The sequence below is a fragment of the Chiloscyllium plagiosum genome, unplaced genomic scaffold (genome assembly GCF_037043375.1).
Source record: "Chiloscyllium plagiosum isolate Xiang-an unplaced genomic scaffold, Cpla_swu_hap1 HiC_scaffold_21, whole genome shotgun sequence".
In the NCBI taxonomy this organism is placed as follows: domain Eukaryota; kingdom Metazoa; phylum Chordata; class Chondrichthyes; order Orectolobiformes; family Hemiscylliidae; genus Chiloscyllium; species Chiloscyllium plagiosum.
Genome location: NW_028270159.1, coordinates 36174431 through 36192630, shown reverse-complemented (window position 1 = coordinate 36192630; position 18200 = coordinate 36174431). Strand labels below are relative to the sequence as shown.

Sequence of the window (18200 nt, the reverse complement as noted above, 5' to 3'; positions counted from 1 at the left end):
CTGTCTGATCAAGGGAAGGAGGGACCCTGCATGGACTTACACTCCTTCCCATGATGTCAGTTAACTTACCCTTTACCAATGAGCTCCTCCCCATCCTGTCCTTACTCACTTGTATTAGGAGAGTTGTTGACAATCCTCGAGGTATGTTCCACTGTTATTCTTGCATTCAGCACTATTCCCGGCCTCTGATTGCCTGGAATCTCTCAGAGTGGGGATTTCCACTCTGTTGTGTCTTAGTTCAATCAGAGGCCCAACATTGTTCAGGCAGATTCTTGCCTACTAAGTAACTGTGTGAATCTACTCAGAGAAAAGCATCGTGGGGTTCCAAGCAGTGGGTGATACACTGATTGTCCACTTTAACATCTATCAATCTATTTCATACTATCCCGATGCTACACAGTCCAAACTGCGCGTATGCTATTAGAAAATCAAATTTAGACAATAATTGTGCGGACATCCGCTGTATCATTCATTCAAGGAATAAAGTAGGTAGTTGTAAAATCCACTTATTGGACAAAGATGGATAACCTATTAGAAAAGAATTGCTGGCATCTAAGTTGCAATCACAAAGCAAATGTGTTGTGTCTTAGAGTTTGTAACACCAACATTCCCAGGCTCTTCCTGTGCCATAATTGCTCTGCAGTTATTTTGTCAAATGGAACACACTCAGCTTTAATACAGCAGGATCACCTCAGCAAACTAATTTTTTTTCAATGTAATTACTACGCAGCATTATACTGTGAAGTAAAGTAGTCGGCCTGTCGGTCCAACATGGCGGTTGCGTTTTTATTAGTGCCCTTTGCTTAAGATTGGGCGGAGGTGGTAACTGCAGATGCTGGAGATTAGAGTCAAGATTAGAGTGGTGCTGGAAATGCACAGCAGGTCAGGCAGCATTCGAGGAGCAGGAAAATTAATGTTTCAGGCAAAAGCCCTTCATCAGGAATGGCTTTCCTGATAAAGGGCTTTTCCCGAAATGTCGATTTTCCTGCTTCTCAGATGCTGCCTGACCTGCTGTGCTTTTCCAGCCCCACACTAATCTTTGCTTAAAATTAGCCAAGCTAATACAAAAGAATTATGTAATTCTAAGCACAAATTAAATTTAACACATTTTAATTCTCAATTGTCTTTTATGGTTGTATAAAAACATTGTGTTAGAATTTGACCCTCTCAATAAAACTGATCACATCCCCAGATCAAATTATTCATCATTTTGAATTTCTGCTATTCTTACTTAGACTTAATCACAGACATTCCAGAATTATCCTTTCAAAAAATAGGTTTACTTTTGGAACCACAACATTTATTGGCATGTTTTAGAAGCTTTCGACTATGTATATTTTAACTTTCTGAGAAACTCAGAATTGTACGCATCAAAGTGACTAGCAAATGGTTTGCATTGTTTTTAATTTGATTTATGAAATCAAGTTGCTTACAGGTTATGGGCTAGTCACTATGTTTAATAGGTCTTTTATGATTGTAAACCCATTTTCTGTTCTATTAATCAAACTGCACTGAGTTCGCACTTATCTCAAGAAGCAGTTGAGAGATTGTTTTAAAAACATCATTAATTTCTAACCTATTGTCCATTTTTACTGGCTTATGGCAGAATTTATATTTAGCCACGCGACCATAAGCTATACGGGCAGAATTAGGCCATTCTGCCATTCCTACTCTGCCATTCAATCATTGCTGATCTGTTTCTCAATCCCGTTCTCCTGCCTTCTCTCACAATCCTTGATTCCCTTACCTATTAAGAACCAATCTATATTTGATGATGTGCAAATGGGTTTGACTGAAAACCTACCAAAAAAAAAGCTTCTGGGCATGAATGTAATTTCCTGTGCCTGTTGCACACAGATCGACAACTGTGTCCAAAGCAGAAACAGGAGGCCTCGTCCTTCATTTTTGTGATCGCCAACTCTTTTCACATCAGTTGATTATGACTGTTATATAAATAGCCCTTTCCACTTAGCTATGCTGAATGCAATGGACATTCTAACAATGTTACTGATTTACAGTGATGGAACAAGTCAAATTCCACTTTTATTACATTGAGATTCCAAGATTTTTAAAGCTGCTTTGGGAATTACACTCTGGAATTCATTTATTTTCCATGATAAATATAGGAGGGAAATTAGTCAATGTCATAGAACGTAAGAAATAGGCACAGGCATTGACGGTTCTGTCCTTCAAGCTTGTTCCATTCTTCAGTAAGATCCTGAGTGATCCCTCCCAACTCCACAATCCCACATTATCATCATGTTTCTTAATTCCCTTATGAACCAAAAAACTAACAATTTATGTTGGAGCATACTCAATGACTGAACATCCACAGCTCTCTGGGTGGTGAATTCCATAGACTCACAACAGTGTGAGTGAAGAAACTTCATTTCAACTCTTCTGAATTGATAACCTCTTGCTCCAATTCTGTGAACCTCAACTCCCTCAGCCAGGAAAGCATTGTCTCAGCATCTACCCTTAAACTTGGAGGTGCCAATGTTGGACTGGGGTGCGCGAAGTTAAAAATCACACACCAGGTTATAATCCAACAGGTTTATTTGGAAGCACTAGCTTTTGGAGCACCGCTCCTTCATCAGGTGGTTGTGGAGGTTAAGATCATGCTCACAGAATTTATAGCCAAAGGAGTTCAATGTCATGGAGATATGATACAGTAAACAATCTTAGATTAAAACTTTCATTTTTTATCATGGGATATGCTGGTTACCAAAATTGGATATGTAAATCCTAGAAATTCTTTTAAATTACATTCTCATGTTAGCTCAGCTTTTTAAACAATAAGTGTGAAGTCTGTATGTGCCCAATGTTATGTCAGACTGACAAACCCTCTGTATAGTTTTACAGAGTTTCACGTGGATTCATGCAGTTTTTGAAAAAAATAAACTGGGATTCTGCAAATTAAGAACTTTAATTGTTTTAAAAATCACATCCAATTCTCTTTCATTTTCAGTTCTTTTTCCGTGTAATTTAGTGATCTTGAAGGCCAACTCTGTCAAAATATGTTTAGAATAGGCTATTGGACATTGTTATATCCATAAAATAAATAAATGCTGACACTGCATGATATTTGATGATGATAGGCTACAGCACATGGACTGCAGTGGTTTCAAGAAGGCAGTTCACCATCACCTTTGCAAAGGCAGCAAGGATGGGCAAGAAATGCTACCCTTAGCTAGTGGCTCCCATGTCCCATGAGTGAGTTAAAAATATGGGCAGAAAACATGAGGTATGGATGCATAAAACTGCATAACTTGAATATATACCCAATGCTTTATCATATCCTAAATATTTGGCAGAGTGTTTTGTAACAGTAGATTAGACAATCACTGTAGTATTGACACTTCTTGCACATAGCAAAGTCTTACTAGCAGTCAATAAGAGAACATCTGGGTAATCTGATTTTGGTGGTGGTATTCAAGAATAGAGTTTTGGTCAGGTTAATAAACACATTTCTGACTCTTCTTCAAATAATGTCATATAAATTCATAGATATAACTGAGTTGGCAAAGATTTGTTTTATTCTTTCACAGGATGATGGCATCACTGGTTAGGCCAGTATTTATTGTCCAGAGAGCAGGTAAGAGTCAACTACATTGTTATGAGTCTGGACTCACATGTCGGCCAGACCTGGAAAAGATGGCAGATTTCTCTCTCTAAAGGGCATTAGTGAACCAGATGGGGTTTTTTTCTGACAATCAGCAATGATTATTGGTCACCATTAGACTCTAAACTCCAGATTCATTTTCTTGAATTCAAGTTCAAGTGGGATTTGAGTGCTGGTTCCCAGACCATTATGTGGTCTATAGATTAACAGTCCAGCGATAAGATCACCTCCCCCTGGTAGGCCTCTTTGTATAGAATTAACCGTAGTCCCTGCATTCAAATCCACAATTGAGTTCAACATATAATCATGTGGCTTAATGCCATTAGAAATTGAACAAAGCTAATATTTTGAATATTTTTCGACATAGGACATATGGGAGATGACTAAGGGCCAGTCAGGATAAATTAGAGGAAAATCGAAGAACAAAAAAATCTATAGATCTGTTTCACAAATGAACTTGATTAATCATGTTCAATAAATTCTTATGGACCCTCAGTACTGTAACTGTTGATGAGAATTTCCAATAAGCTTTCCTTGCAAGATCACTAATTTCTCCTTTGTTGATGAATGTAATAATGCACTTGATGTGGTCTACATGGATGTTACAAGGCTTTTGAAAAATTTCTTGTGCACACTAGTCAAGAAAGTAAAAAGCCAAAACAAAATAGCATGGTAGTTCCAAAATTGACTGTGAGGCAGCAAGAAGGTGTTTCAGTAAATGGAGGTCTATTTCAGGTAGCGTTCTGCAGGGTTCAGTACTGGGGCCCTTTCTGCTCGTATCGTACATTCATGATTTGAACTTAAATGTAGCAGCGTGATCAAGAATTTCATTGACCTTCTTCTCCTGAAGAAGGGCTCATGCCTGAAACGTCGATTCTCCTGCTCCTTGGATGCTGCCTGGCCTTCTGCGCTTTTCCAGCAACACATTTCAGCTATGATCATATGGAGTACAGCTAAGTTAGGTAGGAAGATATCTTTCCCATTATTAGCAAGATCAGACAGACTTAGGCTAAAAGGAGAACTTTCTCTTGTGGGTGGCCCGGTGGCACAGTGGCATAGTGGTTAGCATTGCTGCCTCACAGCGTCAGAGACCCAGGTTCAATTCCTGCCTCAGGCAACTGTCTGTGTGGAGTTTGCACATTCTCCCTGTGTCTGTGTGGGTTTCCTCTGGGTGCTCTGGTTTCCTCTCACAGTCCAAAAAATGTGCAGGTTAGGTGAATTGGCCATGCTAAATTTCCCGTAGTGTTAGGTGTTGGGGTATGGGTGGGTTGCTCTTTGGAGGGTCGGTGTGGACTTGTTGGGCCGAAGGGCCTGTTTCCACACTGTAAGTAATCTAATCTCTCAGAGTGTGGTGGGATTCTGGATCTCACTGCCTGAAAAGTGAGTTGAGTCAGACACACTTGAATCAGTTAAAGCTGTATTTAGATATTCATTTGCAAAGCCTTAGCCTCCATGGCTAAGGGGCAAAACTGGAAAACAGGTTTAGTGGAGTCAGATTCTCGCTAGACCGGTACAATGGGTTGAATGGCCTCCTTCTGTGCTATAAATGTCTTTAAGCCAGTGAGTTTCTCATTGAGAAATGCTGCAGATTTTAAATGCTTAATCTAAAGCTTCTTAAAAGACAAAACTGCTGGCCCTAATTTTGAATGCTGATCCATTGTTTGTAATAGACTGAATTGAGACTCTTGACTTTTGACTCCTTTGGCATCTGTAAATAAATGCCACAAGCTTCTTGACTATATCCCCAGTTTATATTTACGTAGATTTTTTTATTTTGTTCTTTATTGAATAATTTCATTGTAAACAATAAAAATATAATTTGAAATGCAATAGCATTCATCTTGAAGAACTACATTAACATTGTTAATTCTAAAGTTTTCAAATGCCAGTATTTTCTTTTCTTTACTAATGCTTTTTCTAATGAAATTATATATGGTTCAGTAATATAAAAGTAACACTTGTGTTTGTAGAAGCAACAAAAGCATTCTATTGCTCTGTAAAACAGGCAGCATAACACCATGCTCTGGAAACCATGTAGACTTAATTTCATTTAAATAGCACTACCATGAAAAGCAATAATCCTACACAGGACATAGAGCACCTAACTAAGTAAAGTCCATCTTGTCCAGTAATCCTTCTACTGTGTATTTTCTATTCATTTTATTCCAAGATGCCATTACACACCTCTGGAGCAGGTGGTATTTGAACCCAGGCTTCTCAGTCTAGAGGTAGGGACATTACCACTGCACCACAAGAGAGCCTTTCCATTCTATTGCATTATCTTTCTCATTAATATTATCACAATGTTTTGTGTAAAGCTTTTAATTGGCCCAAATGTAAATCAGGCAGCATTGTTATCTCTGAAAACCATCCTTGACTGCCTGGCCTTTCTGTACTGGTGTTGTATTGATTACACCCTTTCAGAACCAATGTATTCAATTCCTCATGTAGACAATCTGACAAATCTGAATTCCTGTCCAAACCATAAAGTTAACCAACTCTTTCGAAAGTAAAGCATTAACAACTTCAACTGGTAATCTGTTCCTTGTTAGGTTTGTATTTGTACCCTTTGCTGCAGCATTTGAAACTTAAACTACCTGCTTACATGTAAACAACAAATATCTTTTAGCCAGACATATTGCCTCGTAATTTATTTTTTGTCAACTCAGTTCAAATATATGAACTAGTTTCAAGCCCAAGTCTTTTAAAGTCCTGAACTATCTTTTATGCGCTCTTTGAATATGTTCATATTCTTTGGAAGATGGGATACTCGAATTTGATTTCTAATCATATTAACTGAGATACTTGACTAATGCTTCAGCAAAAGTTTGACATTGCTTGCACAGTTTTAGTGAATGGACTACATTTCTGACTCTGCTAATAAATGTGCTTGTGCCTGCAATGTGAACTTTCATAGAACCCCTCTGAAAAGCATTTCACCCTGACGCAGCCCACTACCCTATCCCTGTAACCCTGCATTTCTCATGGCTAATCCACTTAACTTCCACATCCCTGGACATGATAGAAAATTTAAGCATGGCCAATCCACCTAACCTGCACATCTTTGGACTGAGGAAGGAAACCGGAGCACCCGGAAGAAACCCATGCAGACACGGGGAGAATGTGCAAACTCCACACAGACAGTCACCCAAGGTTGGAATCAAACCCAGTCTCTGGTACTGTGAGGAAGCACTGATAACCACTGAGCCAGCATACCACCCTGTTATAGCTCTGGTGATAGAGAGGGGGCTGTTATGCAAAACTTACAGAAAGTTAATCTTGGATCACTGCTTTAAACACAGTTTAAAAGAGTGACTGTACAGTCGATCTGATATCAAATACTTGGGCCATAGAGATTACCAATGTTCCACACTCAGCACCCTGGTCTGGGGAAGACTGGGGGACAAACTTTCAGGGTTCTTGCCTGCTGAATGTAAGGAGATGCTGCGCAGAAAATGGTTGAGACTTACTGCCCCACTCTTGCCAATGCTGCGACTGCAGTGAATCTGTCCTGCACCTAATCACAGGACAGCTGAGGGCAACTGACTCTGAATTAGGTGTTGGCTCTTTTAGTATAAGAATCGAGGTCCCATGATTAACGTAGAATCTTGTTTACCAAGTCAGGATTAGTCAGTGATTGTACTTCCACCCAAATGGAACAAGTAGAGTGGTAAGTTTTACTGCATATTTGTGGTTTCCCCATAAACCAGAGATCTTGTGGGCTTCTGTACCACAATAGGGAGTGCCTTTACCCTCAAGAAAAACAACATAGTCCAGTTTCAAGTCATCCAACAGAAATACTCAGTTGTAAGTTATTCAGGCAAGTGGAGTTTAACTGTAGAATTAAAACATTAGCAGTCATTTTAACACAAATTGCTCAGCAGGAAATCTATTGGATTGTGCAGAATGTCAGTTTTCCATTATGCACAGAGTAACTTTGCATTGACTTCAATGGCATGGTTAACCAGACACAATGTAAACCAGTGTTTGATCCAGTCCTGCAGGTGTTCTGACAACAAGTAAAGATGAAAAATGCCCTCAATGTCTGTGCCCTGGTTGTTCTTTTTTCGAAAGTGGAGACATTTGTGTATAAAACAGATCCATAACATTACTTACCATGTTTTCTTTGCTTTTGAAAATAGAATGAAAAGGATTATGGCGTTTGCTATTACCAAAAGGATGAAGATAATAGTCATAACTGTAATAACAACTTTCAGGTTCTCTTTTCTGGCTAAATATCCACAGTCACATTTTTCAATTTCTATGAAAAAGAAAAGACTGGAGTTAAGTGAATTTTTCACATTTTGTGACCAGTACTAAGTTATATAACTTTGTTGTATTCTATTACATGCAATGAAGAAAATACAAATAGGTGTTTCATGTCATGCTGGTTGCAGTTGAAATATGCTACCTTAATAATAATACACTAAGTCTTCAAAGTTTATCAAGTTATTTTCTTGGCTATAGTATATTCATTGAAAGTGGAGAAAAAAAAGTAAGAAGCTGTAATTGCATTGTACCAGAACGGAGGGTTATTTCAGTCCTTCAGTACTTCATGAAACAAATTTGACATTTTGCTAATGAGGATTATTCAAGAACATTAAGTTCAGACTTTTGAACCACTTTAAGGGAATTAAGAATGAGATCAAAAAGAATAAATAACAATAAGTGACTTGGCAAATTCTACACGGCATCAGTAAACTCTTCCATACACGCATGTCTAAGATTAGTCAACAACTATTGTTCCAGTCTGCCCTTTGCTTTTCTATTTGGCTCAGTACCATTTAATTGTACTAATAAAGTGGTCTCACAATTGTCTTATTTATTGTCATTTCACCAAGTTCAGGATGGCAAAAACAGATTCATTGATTCATGTGTACATAATGTGTTTTTAATAGCACTGATGCTCAGATGAAAAAGAACTTTAATTGACATGATGTAACAAATGCTTGATCTTGCTTTAATCTTGTACCTTGTTTGCACCTTTAACAAAGTTTTCAGGAAGTCAACAAAGTCTGCTGGACTAACATCATCAAAATATAAACTCATTTGATCAACATTGCTTTCTCTTTTTGAAGCCACGATGCACATTGCTGATAGATCCCTATATATCCAAATAATTGTACATTGCATTCTGGGGCACTTGTGATATAGAGTTAGTGTCCCTGGGTGCTAGTCCTATTTGCGCCAGAAGTCTGTAATAATAACTCTGAAGAGGTCAATTATAAAATATCTATATTTTATTCCTCAGCATTTTTGTAAAAGCGGTCACATTGTGTCTCCTATTTACAACACACAAAAAAAAATACCCAATTACTGAGGACCCTTAGGTAGATATCATCTATCCATTGCTGTGGTTCTGTTCATCGAGCTGGGAATTTGTGTTGCTGATGTTTCGTCCCCTGTTTCGTCCGCATCCATGAACACCAACTAGCCACGAAACGACACGACCAGCTGTCCTTAGTAGCCACACACGCAGATGACAAGCAACATGAATTCGACTCGGACAACACTACTATTATAGGACAAGCCAAACAGAGAACAGCCAGGGAATTCCTAGAGGCATGGCACTCATCCACAGATTCAATCAATAAGCACATCGACCTTGACCCAATATACCGGCCTCTGCAACGGACAGCTGGAACTGACAACCGGAAGCGGCAGATTCAAACCACTATAAATGCTGGCAGAAACATCACAGAAGCGCTTCACAGGAGGCTCCCAAGCACTGAGGATGTCACCTAGACAGTGGACGAAACGTCTGCCACACAAATTCCCAGCTCGGCGAACAGATCCACAACAACGAGCACCCGAGCTACAAATCTTCTCACAAACTTTGATCATCTATCCATTTTCAAGTTATAAACTGCACTGAAAACAATATATTCATCAATTTTATTTTAAATTTCATTTTTTTTTTTCCATTTAATTTTACAACTGAGCATTGCTTTTAAGAGTGAAGACCAATGCAAAACATTTATTTCAGATTTCCATGATACCAAGTGAGTTTTTAATAATCTTTACTTGGGGTTTTAGAAATCCAGGGCGTTCTTTGATAGTTCTCCAAAATAACATAAGAAAATAAAGGCTATTTGGTCCTGGAGCCCTCTTGCACCATTCATTACAATTACATCTGCAGTTCCCATGGAATTTAATTTCCAATATCCTTTCAACTGAACGAATAAATATTATTTAGTTTCTTTTATCATTCTTCATTGCTTAATTTTGTTTCACAGAGTACTCAATGCTTCTGATTTGTGGAAGCATGTTTGTTTCCAGCCTGTTTGTCTTTGTAATTGAGAACAGACCAATGAGCGCATAGTTTAGGAGTAGGAGTAGGAGTAGGAGTTGGCCATTTTCCACCTTGAGTCTGATTGTGATCTCAACTCTACATTCCTGCGTACACCCTATATCTTTTGACACCCTTGTCCACCAAAATATGATTTAAAATGCCTTAAAAATGTTAAATTACCCTGCCTTCAATGTTCTCTAGGGAAAATAGTTCCATAATCGAAGGCAGCCTTGATGTTTTTATATCATACTTCTTTTGTAACCATTTGGTATATTTTTACTTACTGATCCTGTTTTACTTTCAACCTCATTCTTGCTGATGCTTACTGGAGCACAAAATTGGGCAAGGAGTACAATATGTGTCCAACCTTCTCACAAGCAATGAAAGATGGGTAATTAAAGCTGGCCTTGTTAGCAATACCAGCGCCCTGTGAATGAATGAAAACTGCCCAATTTTTCATCATTCCCTTTGGATAATTTAAGCTGTACTTGGGGTTTCAAAATTCAAAAACCACATCAATGTTTTCTTCATAATAACCACCTGTAGAGGGAGATCTCAGATCATACTTTTAAATTCATATAAGTTCGCCAGAGGATGTAATTGTTTGGGAATTCAAACATAAAATGATTTGCAGGTACCCAAGTTTCAATACACCTTGTAAAATGTCAAATTCATACATGTCTTCAGAGAATTTTCTTTTAAATCCCATGGCAGCGAAAGACTAGCTATGATATCATCATGCAATTCCTTCGTGGGCATACCTGCCCTATAAATTTAATGTCAGAGCAAAGTGGATTGTGGACCAACATAAAATGGTGCAGTCCTAGGCAGTTGTTGAAACCTGGGCACATCTGAAGGCGCTACTCTCCTTAGATTGGCTCGGAATCTTGATCTTGATCTAACAGATGGTGTGGACATAAGGTGAGTCAGGAAGCATCTCAAAAATAAATGCTGGTAGTTTTAACAAATATCTTGAAACTCAAAGGCATCTTGTAAAGCAATAAAAAGCTGATTATAAGGATCAATTGATCTGGATAAGTTGGTAACATCAATGTTGTCAGCTCACCTGTTATCTAATGTCTTTCTCTTCTTATTGAGAGCTGATGAAGAAGGAATGAATGTTTTTCCAAATGATTTAGTTTCCCTTATTAAGCAAATTCAGTTTTAGTTTCTTCCATGCTTTGGATTTTTTTAGCTCAATCACAATTAATGTGGTCATATAAAGGAAACAAGAATCTTCCTCAGCGTAAATATATTAAAAGTAAGCTTCAACTTCAAAGACAATTATCTTTGCAAGGGGAGGGGAGGAGATAATTGCCAAAAAAAGTGGCATGATGACGAATCATAAATAGTGCAGTAAAGCAGTTACTACCTTTTTCCAATAATTGCATTAACTGTACCTTTTTACTTTGTTTCAGTAAAAGAAAGAGATGCTGATTACACTGGTCAACATTTACTTCCAAATCTGGATAAGTACAATTCCTAAGCCAGTTGATCCATTGCAGCAATAATCATAGACAGTTCTGACTCATAACAAACTAACATGTCCTTCTGGTAAACAAGATTTGCTGGCTTTCTCTCCAGTGCCATGCTGACGTAGTGGTTCACTCATTTACACTAAAATGGTAATAACTTTCCCACTTATTCACCATCCCCAAATACACTGGATTGGTAGCTGGTCATAAAGTAATGCAACAAGCTGTTGTCAGCTTCCAAAAGCCTTTGGATGATCCTTAAATCTTTAGCCTTGTTATGTCTTCCCAATTCTTCTACTTTGTGATTTAGAAGAACCTAATCTTAAAAGTGAACAATCCTGATTCTGGGAAATGCATAAGAGTTCCTTCCTTTTTTGTGAAGTCGTCTTCTGTCCCTTGTCTTTAGGTTGTATGCCTTCTGGTTAATAGGGTTTTATATTTGATAGTTGGAACGGAACTTGTCATAAGAGGATTCTGGGGTTGAAAGAACCAAAATTCTCATTCCTGTATCCAGCTTCCTCTTTATTTTATGACACTTGAGTAAAAATTCAGCATTACAACAGTTTCCAATTGATCCTACAATCTTGCCCAGGATCAGAATAGCATTATTTTTCATTAATGATGTCTTGTATCCTCAGCAATGCCGATTATTGCAAGTCTCTTTAGGTTCTAAACGTTCGGATGTTTCTCTCCAATTTTTGTTGCCACTAGTCACTTTCTCTTTTGATATGTGAACATAAAGCTTACTTCAGTTCTGCAGTCATGAATCCACCTCTGTGGTCTCCCAAAACAGTTCCTTGAAATACAATCTTGTTTGTATCTTTCAATGTCTGAGTTAATTGTTTCCAAGTTTGAAAATTGGAGGTGATATCTTCCTTCAGCAATGTAGGAAACTAATCATTTCACTGTAAATTGAAAATAGGAGACAACGGCTTTCTTCATCCATGACTGGAGTGTAGCAGTTCTAATGTATTTTTGTAAAACTGTTAATATCAGTTTGGACAATTTTGTCAGTTAAGTCAATTTCTGTAGCCATTTTAAGACTGTGCTTTTCTGTTTTAAAATAATTAACCATAACCCAGGTATTAAAATCAGATCATTTAAATTACCAACATATTATCACTGTTATGACATACTGTTGATGAATGCTATTTTATTTACAAATCACCCTTAACACTGCAACATTTAATCATTGCATCATTAGCATTATCCAACGTATACATGAAGTTTCTATCTGTTTTTAGCAGACACCAGGACCTTTCTAAAAGTTATGCAAATAAAACAAAACAAGTAAGTGTTGATAATATGTTCATATTAAAAATTGTCTCCCTGTCTTACTGCATGTGATACACTGAAAGTTTTGTTTAAGGTTTAATATAATATCTGAATTGTATCCCCGGTGATATTTCTCAATGGTTGATTACTTTGTGAATGATATTGTCTTCAATTAAAATAGTCAGTGATCACATTCAAATCCCTCTCCCTTTTTATATTTATTACTGATTTATTAAAAGGTAGCATTTCCTCTACTGGGTACATGAATTTTGGCTCAAGGATATAATCATAGCACAACATAATAACGATTCTTGTCAATGATGTTACAATGGTGCATACAGAAGTAAAATTATAATACTAAGTTAAAATGCCACAATATAATCACTATGGCAAAGTTATACTCAAAAGATAACTTAAAAATGTACCCAATTCCGCAAAGACAATCCAATCTGCAATCCATTTTTACTATCACAAAATGTATTCTCTGAACTGCAAGCATAATATTTACCATTTGCTATCTGTTTCTTCAACTTGTCCAGGAAATTTGGTTTCTCGCTGGTAGGTTTCTAAAAATGAGACAGAGTGGAGGTGAATAAACAAATAATGACATTTTTAGCATATGTGGAAACTTTGTTTCAGTAGAAATCAAAACGTTACCTCAATATTGTTAATGAGTTCATCTACAGCCTCTTCCATATTTTCCAGGTCATTACGTGCTTTGATTGCATCTATGTTCACTTCATTTCTGACCGCTTGATGATTTTTATCAATGCAAAATACTGAGAACACAATGGTAGTGCAATCATAAATATAGGTTTCTACAAACTGGCAAAATACTGTTGCAGCTAAGAAAAGCACTCATCTTAATCTGGTATGATTGGAATCAATAGGTGAAAAGAGAAAGAAAAAGTTTGCATTTTAATAGCATCTTATCATTGGAGTTTTACATCCCAATAATAATAACACAGGAACAAAGGAACTGGAAGTGGAAATAGGTCATTGAATTCTTTCAGTTTGCTCTGTCAATCAATAAGGTCATGGCTGATTTCCTACCTCCAAACTGCTTTCTTAGTCTGCTATCATATTAGTATTAATTAGTATTAAGAAATCTATTGATCTGTCTTGAATATAGCAGAAAGGGAGCATTGATAGATCTCTTGGGTAGAAAATTGCAAAGATTCACAACCCTTTGAGTGACTAGTTTCTTCACAACTATAGGTGAAAAGGCAAAGTGTAAGAGGGATACAATCAATTTACAGAGAGATATTGGTATGTTTAGTCAATGGGCAAAATGTTGGCAAATGGAACATTATGTCGGAAAATGTGAAGTTCATTTTGGAAGGGAGAATTAAATATAAGAGTATTATTTGAATAGCAAAAAACTCCAGAAAGCTGCAACTCAAGGGGGCATGGAGATAATGGTGCAAGAAACAGAAAGCTAGCACATCAGTGCAGCAGGTAATCAGGAAGGTTAATAGGATAGTGGCCCCTATTTCAAAGGGTTTGAAGTATAAGAACAGGAAAGCCTCACTGCAACTGTAAAAGGTGCTGGTGAGACCTTTTCTGGAGTATGGTAAGCAGTTTTGATCTCTTTATTTAAGGGAAAATATCATTTCATTGGAGACAGTTCAGAAAGGGTTCACTAGGATGATTCCTGGTATGGACGGATTAACTGATGAACAAAGGCTAAACAGGTCAGGACTCTATTCAGTGGAGTTTAGAAGAATGAGAGGTGATCTCGCTGAAACCTATATGATTTTCAAAGGGCTTGACAGGTAAATGCTGAGAGGATGTTTCCCATCATGGGAGAGTCTAGGACCAGAGGGCATTGTCTCAGAATTACAAGTCACCAATTTAAGACTGAAACGAGGAGGAATTTCTTTTCTCGGAGAATAGTGAGTCATTGGAACTCTTTGCCACAGAGAGCTGTGTAGGCAAAGTCTTTGTTTTTATTTAAGTTTGAGACAGATAGATTCTTGATAAGTCGGGGAATCAAGGCTTATAGGGAAATGGCAGGCAGGTGGATATGACATAAGTTGGATTAGTCACAATCCTATTAAATGGTAGAGCAGGTTTGAGGGGCCAAATAGCATACTCCTGTTCTTATTTCTTATGTTCTTATGATTCTTCCAATTCATTTCTAAAGAGATGAACACCGACTCTATAATTTGTTCCAAACTGCTCAGCCAGAGGAAGATCCTTTGTCAAGCCATGAGATGACTCTTTCTCTCGTCCTCATTTACTCAATTTCTCTGAGAAGATTGTCTCTTCTCAGGAATGGAATTTGTTACATTTTCTCTCTGTTAGGAAACCAAATACCCAGTGCTCCAATATGGTCTCACCATGTCCAAATAATTACAATGAAACTTATTTACTTTTATACTTCAATCCCTTTGTAATAAAGAGAATTGTAACATTTCCCTTCTGAGTTGCTTGATATATCTGTATTTTAACTATCAGTGATTTGTGTACAATGACATCCAGATTGCCTTTGAATACCAATGTTTTCCCCTCCTTTCAAAGATAATCTACCCATAAAAGATTTTCCACCGAAGTGCAAACTATACTTTTCTTCATGTCACGTTCCATTTTTCATTCTCATTCATTTACTTCACTTATTCATATCTGCTTACAGTTACTTTACATCATCCCCATCAATTTTACCCCCATGGCTTTGTACTGTCAGCAATCTCGCATGTGTAAACTTGATATCTTCATCTAACTCATTGACCGAGATGACAAATCAGAGTCCAAGCGTTGATCCCCATTAGTACCTCACTAGTTACAATGTGCCAACCCAAAAATGACACGTTCATAACTATTTTCTGTTTCCTGTCTGTTAACCAATCCTCAATCCACCAAATCACCTACAACCCCATAATCTATACATGTCTTTAAAAATGTTAAGGTTTCACATTTTTAACAACTTTCAGAGTTTGTTTTGTCAATTTAACTTGCTATCGTGCTCCCCCCCCTTCAAAATACTGCTACTTAGTCTGTGTTTCCACTTGTATTCTTCTTGTAGTAAGATGTAACTCTGATGACCAGATTACAGATTATTTCCAGTTCAGTCTTCGTTACTAGAATTGTCACTAAGCAATTCTAAACTACCTAGCATTGTGTATTTTGTGGATGTATTGTATCTTATTGATGCTCTCTTCCACATTTTCTTCTCCCCCCAAGCCCCCACCACCCCTGCACTGCCACCAACGTTCTAAAAGCATTGGCAAGGTCCTTAGAAAAAATTACTGAGGGAAGATTTCAAACAAAGGAAACATTTGGTCATTTAGTAGTGCATAATACGAGCATTGTTGAGAAGAGAAAGATACTGTCAAACCTTTTCGCTTTCTAAACATCAACAGAATTGCAAGAACATCACATTTCAAAGGGAACAACAATCTATGCTATGTGATTAGTTGCCAAGTAAAATCTGAGTGCTTAAGGTGTTGGCATGATGAATGCAGCCAGGAAGAGTTTAAATTCAAACCAGACGAGTTGACTTTGATTGGTTAAAATATTGGCATTGGGAATCCACAAGCAAATAGTTGTCTCCCAGGCATTTATTTCCCTGTAAAATGAGCAATAAGTGGATATGTTCTTTATGTTTGCACAACAAAAGGGCCCTCAGTGTGAATATATTCTCCAAATATATATTTGGTATTCTTGGGATTTTGTCCTAATGAGTACAGGATGAAAAGATTTGACAACATGCTTCTCTGAAAGATTACTCTAATTGAACTTTGTACAGATATTGCAGACTTGAAGGCTTACATAACATATGCCTTGCTTCAATTTCTTTTGTTCTTATGCATCACCTTTAAAGTATTGTCCAAGTCTAGAAAGATACCTGGTTTCAATTACTCTCTAGTCTTTAGACAAACAACAATATGACAAGATTTTCCAGGAATTATCAATCTAATCGTGAAGATGATATTTAAGCAGTGGATCACACAACTGTGTGACATCCTGAGTTCAGTGACAAGTTTTGAGAGCGTTTGTTGAGAGAAAAGTGAAAAGAAAGAATTGTGTTTTTACAGCATCTTTATTCGACTCACACCATTCCAAAGCATGCCACATCAACAAGTAACGAAGAGCTGAATCTTGTGTTTTATTGGGCTGTCAATTTTAGTCAAGGTTCTCAGAGGGTTTCTTACCTGAGGCCAAGTGAGATCTCTTACCATATTGCATCAAAATTGCCTCATTAGCAACCTACCTCACCACTGTGGCATCACATTCTTCTGATTCTAGCCCCATTGTGCCATGTGCTTTTTGGGAAATAACTCATCACTCACCAGATTTCTGTCAAATATCCATCATTCCTGGGGCTAGTGCCATATTTATGAAGCCACTGTACAGATGAGCACTGCATTCTAAGGGTGCCGTGCTCGCTGATGAACGTTCATTCAGAGAAAGTTAGAGAAGGGGAAGATAGCACCATAATTCACTGAAAGGGATCTGGAAGTCCTAGTGTACAGAGTGGTCCAGAGGGAGGGTGTCCTCTTCCTAGAGTATCAGTAGAGTCGGTAACACACCAAACCTGGCAGCCGGTCCATGGTCACCATCCAGGTCAGTGCGGTATCCACGATACAGAGGGTCCAGAAGGTCAGTGACGATGTTTGCTCTATCAGGCTAAGTACCACACTCTTCTCTCAATGACTTGACACTAACTCTTTGTCTGCTACTGCACCAACCTTCCACCAAGGGGGATACACCATGGGTATCCAGCTGCTTCAAGCATGTGATCTCTGGGTGTGCCCATGAAAAGGTTGGCACAGAGCCAAGCCTAGCAGCCTTGGCTGCTGGTGAGGTATAAATGTCTACACACCACACCCCAGCCATTGGTCCTCAGGACCAAAGGCATCATGATGGTAGGGCAGGGGTGGGGATCTTGGAGCACATGCCAAGGTGGCTGTTCCACAAGGACAAAACCTACACAGGTGGAAAAAGAAAATTACAAAATCTCCTCTCAGGAAGCTCTAAAGGGTTGACATGGTGGCTCAGTGGTTAGCACTGCTGCCTCGCAGCAACAGGGTCCCAGGTTCAATTTCAGCCTCAGGCGATAACTGTGTGGAGTTTGCACATTCTCCGTGTGTCTGCGTGGGTTTCCTCCGGGTGCTCCGGTTTCCTCCCACAATCCATCCAAAGATATGCAGGTCAGATGAACTGGTCATGCTAAATTGCCCATTGTGTTCGGTGCATTAGTCAGAGGGAAATGGGTCTGGGTGGGTTACTCTTTGGAAGGTCGGTGTGGATTGGTTGGGCTGAAGGGCCTCTTTCCACACTGTAAGGAATCTAATCTAAAGATGGCCAGATCCTCTGCCACCACCTCAGTCCTGCCTGCTCTTCCCTTTAATCCTTGTATGTTCAAGCCCAGAAGACTCCAACTGCCTTTGCAAAAGAGACCGGCTGCATGTTGTCCAACCTCGAACAGCCCCAGGGGTTCAAACCTCCAAAGTCAACAATCTCCACTGCCAGGGAGGGGAACCTTGGACAATACTAAGAAATCGAGGGAGGGAAAAGAAGAAAACAAATCTTT

General features: G+C 38.3%; 1 long non-coding RNA gene across 1 annotated transcript in view; it reads right to left on the bottom strand.

The window, feature by feature from the left end:
- The window catches only part of LOC148146126 (uncharacterized), a 91550-nt gene that overhangs the window by 10150 nt on the left and 63200 nt on the right, over positions 1 to 18200 (bottom strand). The window contains exons 2-4 of the long non-coding RNA XR_015760781.1: positions 13322 to 13443; positions 13173 to 13230; positions 7739 to 7883 (exon numbers count right to left, since the gene is read on the bottom strand). This is a non-coding gene — a long non-coding RNA (uncharacterized LOC148146126). The remainder of the gene's footprint in view (positions 1 to 7738; positions 7884 to 13172; positions 13231 to 13321; positions 13444 to 18200) is intronic.